Below are 10810 nucleotides of genomic sequence, written 5' to 3' on the forward strand. Positions count from 1 at the left end.
TGCTTTTTGTGAATGGAAACTTAGTAACTGGACACCTCCATTCATCAATAAAAGCATTTCTGGCTGCAGCCTATTCATAGGCAAAGCACCGCCACTACAGCGAGCACAGAGAACAGAAAAGTAATAGATTAAGTATGGAACCAGACTGGATTTTACTTCCAAAAATTTGGCACCCCAGATGAGATCCAAGCTTAACCTGACCAATGGACCTAGCCTGGGTAAGCCTCCATCTTGCTGACAGCAGATTCCTTGTGTCTGTGGGAAGGATCACCCGTTAGGAATGGCTGGTGGCGAGGCTGCCCACGGGGGCGCTCTAGATGAGGATGCAAGGGGGGGAATTAAGTCACCCACAAAAGACGGCCTAACCGTTTTTCGGGGCTCAAAAAAATAAGGCCCGGCCTTATTTTGTGAGAAACATGGTATGTACAGACTTAGTATGTTATAAACAACTAATGATAGACATGGGAATTGATGTAAAGGAACGTATTGTTGTATATGAAGACAACTAATTAGCAATTCAGATGGCTTCCAATCTCACTGTAAAGACAAGATCAAAACACACTGATCTATGATATCTAAATGTAAGACAATGTGTTCAAAGTAAAATGATTAAATTGGAGTACTGCATGTCAGAGAATAACATTGCAGATCATTTTATGAAAGTCCAAGGCATTGTAAGGCTTGTTGTGAGGAATATGGACTTAAACTGTAAAGTTTTTATATATTGTCCTACCCAAAGGGGAGAATGTTAGGAATGATAGTCACCTAACAGTTGGTTGGCAATATATAAACCAGGATAGTTATTTAATACTGTTGTATCTTTAAGAGAGTGCTGCAATTGTGATTGGCTGAGTTTCCTCTGATGGCCATAAGATGGAGCCCGAAACCTGGTTTGCTCTCTTCTTACATTTATGTATTGCCTTTTGTTTGATCGTCATTCTGCTGGAATTACTGTGAGTCTTGCAAACTGTTGGCAAACTCTGTTTACTGAACTTTGTTTATGATACTGGACTTCATTTTTGGATTATCCCTGGGCTGATTGTATTGAATACTACCTGCTTTAACCATGTATGATTTGGACTGTTTGTTGGACTTTGTTTACCCGTTTACAGGAAGTAAAGTCTACAGTTTACTATTCAGTGTATCTGTATGCTGGTTGTGTGTTATTCCTCACCACTCTCACTATGTTTCCTTGAGTGCGCTCATTCTCCTAATGGGGAATACCTCAACACCAGTCACAAATCTGATCTTGTAAGACCTAAGACTCAAGATTCCATTCCCCAAAATAGAAAACCTACCCCAACGTCTCAAGACCTGCTGGGGAAGCAGCTTAGCCCACCAGTGACTATGAAGATTTCTCAACAGGTAGGCGTGCAAACAGCCACAATTGCCACATTCAATCCATGGGAAAAAAGAGTTCCTGCCACACCCTCAAGGCATCTCTAATGCAGAAATGAGGTGACACAAATATGATACCCACACCCGGCAGCAAGAGGGAATACCTGTGTATGTGTTAACGGATCATGACCTCCTCATAAAGTACTCTGAGGAGAACCATGAACTGTGCACAACACATGCCCTCAAGCCAGAACACTATGCCTACAAGGACACTATACCAAGAGATGATCTGCCATTACAGAGAGGAAATAGAGAACTGTTACTGTGATGGGGAAAGTTGGACTTAGCAGCTAACGGCATGTATAAATTTAACAACAAGCCAGGCAGCGTGTTTTCACAAGTACCATTCAACAAGAAAGGCCGCATCCTAGAGAAGAACTTAAATTTCTGTTGGCATGGCTGGGACCACAGTCTGTTGAAATAGTGAAAGACGCAGCCATACTGAACAACCCAAGAACCGCCCTGAAACAATTGTGGGATACACTGGACTGAAAGTATGGTGACACCACATTTATGGAATATTCGCTATTAGAATGACCTGACAGTTTTCTGCGTATCGCCATCAACAAAACCCGAAGGCTGGAGGAATTTTCCACCATTCTTACGCAGAAAAAATGTTCTGACTTACCAGGTCTTGCTTGCCTTGATCAGTTCATAACCCAAGAAGCAATCATTACCAAACTACCAAAAGAGATACTGGAACAATGGATTGTTTGTCTGATGCCTTCTTGGCTGCGAACCGAAACAGAGAATCACCTTTTGCCCTTCTCCAAGAATTTGTTGCCCACCAAACAATGTCCTGCAACAGCTTTCGAAACCTCCGCCTCAGAAACAACTATCTCCCTACTGACAAGGCACACAATTGAAACTCTGCACCTCTCAAGAGTATAGTGCAAATCACTAGAGAACACAACCTCACAACAACACATAAGACGGGTTGCGACCTCAGCGATAAAGAATGTGGGTGAGAACCTATCGGACACAACACAATTTAAGTCTCCTACAACAAAGAGAGTCCAGTTTTGCCCATTACACAACTCTTGACACCCATTGAACAGGTGCCAAGCATTTGCACAGAAACCTCTAGGTCTAAGGAAGGCTTTGTTAAGGGAATACAGATTCTGCAACAAGTGTTGCGAATCTAAACACTCATCCAAATACTGCACAGTCAAGGTGCAATGTCATCTGTGCAAAAGTGACATGCGCACAGCTGCTCTGCATCCAGATCCCGATCCACCACAGCAGACAACTCCTCACCCTCTCTCGAACAAGGTTCCTCAGCAGGCTACCAAAATGCAGCCAGGACTGGCAGCAAGGGTCAAGTGCCCTCACTCATGTCATCAGACCGGTTTAGCCAACAGGAGTAAGAGGGGAGGTGATTGCCCCTCCCATAAGGGATAAAAGTCAGACCTCAATGACAAAAGCTTTGCAGGAAGCAAAGCAGTTCAGTATATTTTGAGTCCTTCTTGAAGTTCTGCATATTCTGGTCAGTTTTGTCTGGTACTGTTATAATTAATTTGGATATTTGTGTTTTTGGCAGCATTCCACAGCACTGACAGGTGTGTGCTTATCTGTTTTAAGTTAGTTTTGGCTGTGAATGAAAATAATTCCCAGTGTTGCATTAAAATAGGTTTTGCTTTTTAAACAAGTTTGTGTTTAATTATGTTTGGCTCTGGTTTTTTTTTTGGAGGCTCTGTTTTTTTTTAGATGCACAGAGTTTCCGGATTGTGGCACTTCGGTGCAGGCAGGAATCCGCGACTGTGTGCGGTCCCTGCCTGTGTTCACTGCCTGAGTGCCCCGAGCCATTTGGCTTCGGGGCTAAGCCACCTTTGTAGAAGGTGGTGAAGACTGGGGGGCTCTGGCAGGGACGAGAGACATCGCATCTCTCTTCCCTAGCTGGTTAAATCTCCCTCTCTGAAGGCAGCTGGGTGGCGGTCTCTAATGGCCGCCACATAGAAGAGCTCAGCTGGAGGAGCTTGTGAAGAAGTGAAAGTGATCTTTGCTGACCGGGACAAAGGAACAGTAAAAGTTTCCTGATATTTAATGCTTATTAAAGATACATCGTTCCCAGACTGAGTAAGCAGCGAATGGATATTAAAGGGAAAACTTTTTTCTTTTCACTCTCCCTCCAAACGGAACAGCTTTGAGAGAAATCGGAAAACCCGCATTGAAGGTATGCTAAATGCTAAAGACTATCCTAATGCCAAAGGGATATGGATTTCTAAATATCTAAAGAAAAAATTTTCTTTTGCTGTGAGTGGGAAGGGAGAGGAAAAAAAAATTGAAGTAGAATTTGAAAATAAGGAGCAGACTGTCTAGAATTTTAAAGAGCCATTTGAACATTAATAAGACTTCAAAAAGACTTCAAAAAGACATATTTCAATTGGAATTTTGTGACTTAATAGCAACCCCAGAAAAAGAAATGGAAGAAGGGAAAAAGTGCTAAAAGAAATAGTTTATCTGGATGGTTTGGTGACTTTGGATCTTTTGGGAAATCTTTCCTTTTTTTCTTTGTTTAAAAACACTCGGGTGGTTGTTTTGGGAAAAACTTTTCCTCTTTATAATGGCATTATCCTTGGATGAATCCAAAACTGAATATCAAAAATATAAAAAGGAAGAACAAGATTGGAAAGATACTTTGGGCATTCTTTTTCAATCTCTAGAAATGGCGGTACATTCTTATGGAGAATTGATTGCGCAGCAGGATAATTGGGACAAAGAAGAAACCATCTTTGATGAATATGTGATCCTATTTGGGGAGGAGAAGAAAGAGGAAAAGAAAAAAGGGATTTTAAAACCTAAAAAAACAACTAAAAAAGATAAAAATGAGTTGAAAGGTGGATATAAGGTTAGGAAACAACAGAAAGGGGGAAAGCACAAGAAGAAAAGGGAGGTGGAGAGACAAAGGGGTAAAAAGGGTAAGGAAAAGAATAAGCAAGGGAGAAAGGAAGGGGTGAGAAGTCTCAACGATGGGAAGCAAGATTTAAAGAAACAAAATTTATTTAGAGACAATGGGTAAATCTAATTGAAAAAGGGATTCTGTAAGGTACATAAGATTGTGTTATTATAGGCATTTTTAGAATAAAATGTTTAAGATATAAATGAGTATTAATATGTATGATTAAAATGGTACTGACAGGGGTACTAGCTACATTATATATTTATAAATTTGTTCCTTTGTTATTGTTGTTCTTTCTTTCTTTTTCTTTTTTTCTCTATATAATATATTGTGTAACTTTAGGATGTGCTAAACAGAATCCTAATACAAGTTATGTGTGATATTAAGTATTATTAGGTTAGGGGAAAGAATTAAAGGCGTCATACTCCAATCAGTGTACAGGAGAGGTTTTGTTTAAAGAGAAAAAATGAATGGATAGTTGAGAACAGACAAAGAATGATAAGTATTATGATTTGAACTGAGATGAGATAAGTAGAATAAAACTAAGAGAGTTAAAAAAAGGAAGAAGTTATATAGAAAATGGAAAACGGTAATAAGATATGAAATGATATATAAAAGGAACATGATTTTTGAAGTGGTGTCTGTACGATGAGTTTTAACCCAGGATCAAGCAACTTTCAGAAAAGATGTTTTATGTTTTTATGTTTTATGTTTTGTCTGTTTTTGTATTGGAAGAGAATAATGAAATTGTATAAGACAGATGGATATAAAAAATGTATACAATCTAAAGTTAAAGAGATATAACTTGAATAAATAGAAGGAAAGGGAGTAATAAAGAGAAGTTTGGGATAAGATATGAATGAACAGATAAGGTAAATATATATACTAAATTGTATTTGTATGGAAATGTGATAACTTGGAATAATTCTGTCTTTAAATAAGATGTATTGGTTTTTTTAAGAAAAAGATTTCTTATGTCATTATATTTTATGTTCTGTTTGTTTCTATATTGTTTTGTAAAATTAATAAAATTTGCTTAAAAAAAATAAAAATAATTCCCAGTGTTGCATTAAAATAGGTTTTGCTTTTTAAACAAGTTTGTGTTTAATTATGTTTGGCTCTGGGGTTTTTTTGGAGGCTCTGGTTTTTTTTAGATGCACAGAAAGCCTTTGATAATGTAAATTGGCAATTTATGTTGTTGCAACCGGAGGAGATGGGCTTTGGAGACAGATTTATTAAGACAATTGAGGCAATATATTACAAACAGACAGCAAGAGTAATGTTAAATGGAGAAGCCAGCAGTCATAGACCATAGACAAACTCCACCACAATCAATCCCACCCATCAAACTCAAGAAAAATCTGGACACAGATCAATGGATGCTTGCAGCATTCTTCAAAACCACTGAACCACACAACTGTGAGGAACCAAGTGCAAACGTTGCATTACACAAAACTGGAATCCCAGGTGCTGAGTTATAAAACCCTATTTTTATTTTTTAAAAAAAAAAATTCTCACCTTCTCCATTTTTTTCCCTCTTCTTTTTCCCTTTTGTAATAAGGAGGAGACTTTTACCTTTTAGTAATTTTTGATACTTGACCTATACCTTTTTTACATTGTTACCCTTTTTTTTACATGCTACAAAAAAAAAGAGGGGGGAGGGAAGAAAAGGAATCTAGCAATGGGAAACATGAAGTGCAATATGTGTTATTATCTGTAACAACTGTAACACTTGTAACACAAGCAACTGTGTTCCTGGAACCAAAGCTTATCCCAGAGAAAGGAAATGTACGGGAATATTTAGCAAGGGAAATACTCAACACCACTAACTTTTGCTTAGCAGGAGGGAAATCAGTCAAGGACATCTTAACTACATGCCTAATGGAAGTGGCAACTAGGCTACACAACATCATTAACTACACCACATTTAGAAACCTTCCTGACTCCTACAAAAGCATTTTTAGCTGGGGCCACTCTACAAAAACCAAAGACCACACCATGTACACCCTATACATTTCTGCAGTAACCACCTCTGAGAGATGCTTTAATGTCACTGGGTGCAGCACACCTAGGGTCACAGAATGCAACAGCCTTAGCAACACAGAACTAAAATGCAACTACACAGAGACCAAATCATTCTCATATAGTTACTTGAAGCTCCCACCAGGGTGCTTTTTCCTTTGTGGCTAAAAAGCCTACTCATACCTTCCTGCAAATGCCACCAATGGCCCCTTGCACCTTGGACCTTGGGAAGGTTAACTATGCTTATGCCATCCTTACAGAGATGACATAGGAGAGCCTTCCAAACCCTAGACTCAGACTGTGACTCCAAAGTCTCCTTTCTCACCAAAACAGAACATGTCTCATTGGGAATATCCCTGGTAGGGGTACCTGGATTGGCAGTGCGAAATTCTAGAAATTTGAATAGCCTAGGATGTACCCTAGCAAAAGGCTTGAATTTGACCTCCCATGCCTTGGATGCCCTTAACAGAGAACTGAGGGAGGTCAGAGAAGCCACCCTGGAGAATAGGGCAACAATAGACTTCCTCCTCTTGAAGCATAATTATGGCTGCGAAACATTCCACGGGATGTGTTGCTTCAATCTAGATGAAACCTCAGGACTCGTAGGGAGGGACATCCACCACCTGAAAGAGCTAGCTCAAAATATTGGTCATGAGCAATCATTCCTAGACTTTTCATGGCTCTTCTCATGGATGCCAGATTTCCATTGGCTCAAAATCCTTACAACAACCATAGTCACTATTTGTGTCTTTGGAGCTCTCATGTGTTGCCTCTGTCGATGCATACCACCCTGCCTTAGCTGCCTAAAGGCCTGTGTTCCCTCTCAGAAGAGAAAATCGAAGCGGAGACAGGCGGACATGATGATGATCCAGATTGACCCCCCTCTAAAAAAAAAAAGAAGGATTGTGGAAAGGGAACTTCATGAAGACAGCAGTGTCACTCAAACAGGAAAAGCCCAAGGGGAACATCAGGCCAGCCATAAAACAAACTTACATAGGAAAAGGAATCAAATAAAAAGGCATTAAAGAATCCCTATAGACAAAAGCCTAAGTAATTAAGAAAACTAGACAAATAAGAAAAGGAAACCCTTACAAACACAGGACATACCAAGCAAAACAAACAGACAAAAGACACAAAAAAATATAAATTACAAAAGAGACAGACAGGAGATTGCCACAAAACAAATATGACAAAACCATTATAAAGCTAAGAGAGATTAGAAAAAAACGGATAATACAATCTAACCACTCCATGGAGTTTGCCTTCTGCACCCCACGGAGTTTGCCCTCCGGCGGGAATAAAGACAAACTCAAACAGAATTTAGTACATTAAGCACAAATACAAACATTCACACGAAATCAACTCACAAAGGGAGAAAAGGGTATAAAAGGGTATTACCATAAAAAGCCAGCTAGCCCAGCCAGCAACGCAGACTTCTCGCTGTCCCCTGCCTTCCTGAAAAATAAAAAGATCCAGCTTTCAAGCAGTTGTCCGTATCCTTGCGCCGGAGCTCTCCCAGCAGGAAAATCGAATCCTCGAAGGAAAGGCATTTTGACACCTTTCAACATCCCAATGTGTAAATAAAGAGAGGTTTTTCTTTATGATACGTCTACATTCTTCAGATACATCTAGCAGGACCCAGAAGAAGGCACTTCTGGGTAGTAACTCCCTCTCTCTCTGGAACATCACCTCCTCAGAGATTAGACTGGCCCCCACTTTAACACTCTTTCAGAAGGCTCTGAAGACATGGTTCTGCCAATGGCCTGGGTAATCCAGAGCAGGATGGAGCCCATTAAATGGCTAGAATGAATGTGTTTTGTTGCCAGAGTAGGGGTAGGTGGGGGGGGGGCGGTTATTATTTTTATTTTTATCTCTTTTATATTGTGATTTTATGTCTTTTTTTAAAAGACGGAGACAACGGCTGTATTTGTTTGTAGATGGTGCCCTGAAGTGTTCTGCAGAGAGGGTTTTGGAAAGTTTGGAATGTAGAGACTGGTATGTGAGAGTGGAGGAATATTTAGAGAAAGGCAAGAGGGAGACAGGCATCATAAGTTTACTGAGAAGCTGGAGATTTGTTGAAGAAACCGAGAGGTGGAGAAGCAGAAAGACAGAGAGCTTGAAGAGTGGAGAGAATGGAAAGGGGCTGCTGGACGGTGAAATGGAACAGAGGAGGTGGATGGTTTATGACTGTGTCTTCCCTGGACTCCCCCTGGATCTCTTTGAACTGTCTTCATTGTGACAGGCAGTGGACTTTGGCATTGATTAATGCTTCCCTACAGGAGGGGGTAGTGCCCCAGCACTTTAAGAGGGCTGTAGGCCGCCCTCTTCTTAAGAAGCCATTGCTGGATTCCATCTTGTTGGATAATTTTCGACCTGTCTCCAATCTTCCCTTTTGGGGGAAGGTGGTTGAGAAGGTGGTTGCATGGCAGCTCCAGAGATTTCTGGATGAAATGGATTATCTAAACCCCTACCAGTCAGGATTCAGGTTTGGATATGGGACAGAAATGACATTGCTCACCCTTTTGGATGATCTCTGGTGGGAGCAGGATAGGGGTATCCATCCTTGCTCTACTTGATCTCTTGGCGGCTTTTGATACCATCAACCATGGTATTTTTCTAGAGCGGCTTCGGGGGATGGGAGTGGGAGGCCCTGTGCTATCCTGGTTTACTTCCTTTCTCTGCAGCTGCTCTCAGTCAATGTTGATAGGAGGGGAGAGATCCAGCCCTCGCCCACTGCTTTGCGGGATTCCGCAGGGCTTGGTACTCTCTCCGTTCCTGTTCAACATTTATATGAAGCCACTGGGTGAGATCATCTGCCACCATGGACTGAGGTGTATGATCAATAAGCTGATGATATTCAGCTGTATGTCTCAGCCTGTGGTGAGTTAAGTGATGCCGTGTCCTCCCTCTGGCAGTGCCTGGAGGCTGTTAGGGGCTGGATGGGGAGCAATGGGTTGAAACTAAACCCTGGCAAGACTGGCTCTGGGTTTGGGGTTCTTTGGCCCAGGGAGAATTGCCACCTTTGGTCTTGAATGGGGGGGGCACTATTCCAAATAGATCCTGTGCGTAATCTATACGGCTTTGATGAGCTGAAGAGTTGGGGGAATCCGTCTTAAGTGAACATTTTATCCAGTTTATCACCTCACTTAAACACATATACCATTTTTTTGTTTCCTTTTACAGCAATCTAGGAAGACCACCCCACTTTCCAGATTAAAATATTCTTAATATTAAAAAAGGGACAGGATAGAATATTTCCCCAAAGGAGAAAAATATTAACAAAGGCAGAAAGCAGCCCCAGTTTTCCTACCATAAGAAACAGCTTCAAACTAGGAAGCTTGAAGAGGCCGACCTTTAGGACTGCAGAATTTGTATCCATTCAGAAAGACTAGGCCCATCCTATTCATAGACAAATCTCCTTCAGACACAGCTGCCCCAGGCTGGAGCTGATGGAATTAAAAATTTACATTCCCCACACCCAAATTCTAAGGACACGCCATGACCTTTAGGACATAATAGGATTAACCCACCACCATTGAAATAGTAAAAGATACAAGGCTCACTAGATGGCACAACTTCCCTTGAACATCTCAATCACAAAACCCCAGAAACCCTATCAAGATCCATCTACTCACTCAGCTATTTTGTCAGGCACCCCAGAAACATCCTCCTAGCACTGAAATTTCTGGAAATCAAACAAAGAGAAACCTTCTTTCCTTATAGCCTGCCTCCATTGATTCCCCCACCCCAGCTTGAAACTGGACTGGAGTTTTCTTCCAACAATTTGGCATGCCAGATGGAACTCCCTTCTAACCCAACCACTGGACCTGGCCAGGAGAGTCACCAACCTACCAGCAACAAACCTCTTTCATCTGTGGATAAACTCCATGGCCCCTGCCTGTGTAGTATAAGGGTAGTAAAGGGAGTTTTTGCGTCTTGCACTCAACAGCTGATTGGAAAGGAGGCAAGTACCACCAAATTCTTCTTTCCTTATCAATGCCGGCCTCCATTGATTTTTTTCCCCTCCAGGTTGGAACCAGACTGGAGGTTTTTTTTTTCCTAGAGCAATATGAAATTGTTGTGTGTGTATGTGTGTGGTCCCCTTTTTTTGACATGTTTTCTGCTTAGTTTTGCCCTTTAATTGGGCATTGATTCATCTGATCGTTTCAAACAAAACAAAAGTAGTGTAGGCAGAGTGCTTTAGAGCAGCCTTGATTTGGGATTCTGAATGTACCAGAAATCCGAGCGCTTTTCTCCATTCAATGGCACGTGAAACGGTTCTGTCAATCCCTGGCTTGAGGCTGGGCTGCAAAAACGCGAGCGACCGCGAAACGGGGAGGAACTGTTGAAACCCTTCGCTATCATCGCGGGGGCGCCCGGTTGCTTCATTAATGCTTTATGCATTGGCCCAGGAGATTCAAACCTTGGCAACGGACTTAACCTTGGCACAAGTCTTAACGTTGCCAAGGTTGGAGACCCCTGCAAATGGGT

This window comes from Pseudonaja textilis, chromosome 3 (genome assembly GCF_049901715.1).
Source record: "Pseudonaja textilis isolate UNSWEBS1 chromosome 3, rPseTex1.2, whole genome shotgun sequence".
NCBI lineage: Eukaryota > Metazoa > Chordata > Lepidosauria > Squamata > Elapidae > Pseudonaja > Pseudonaja textilis.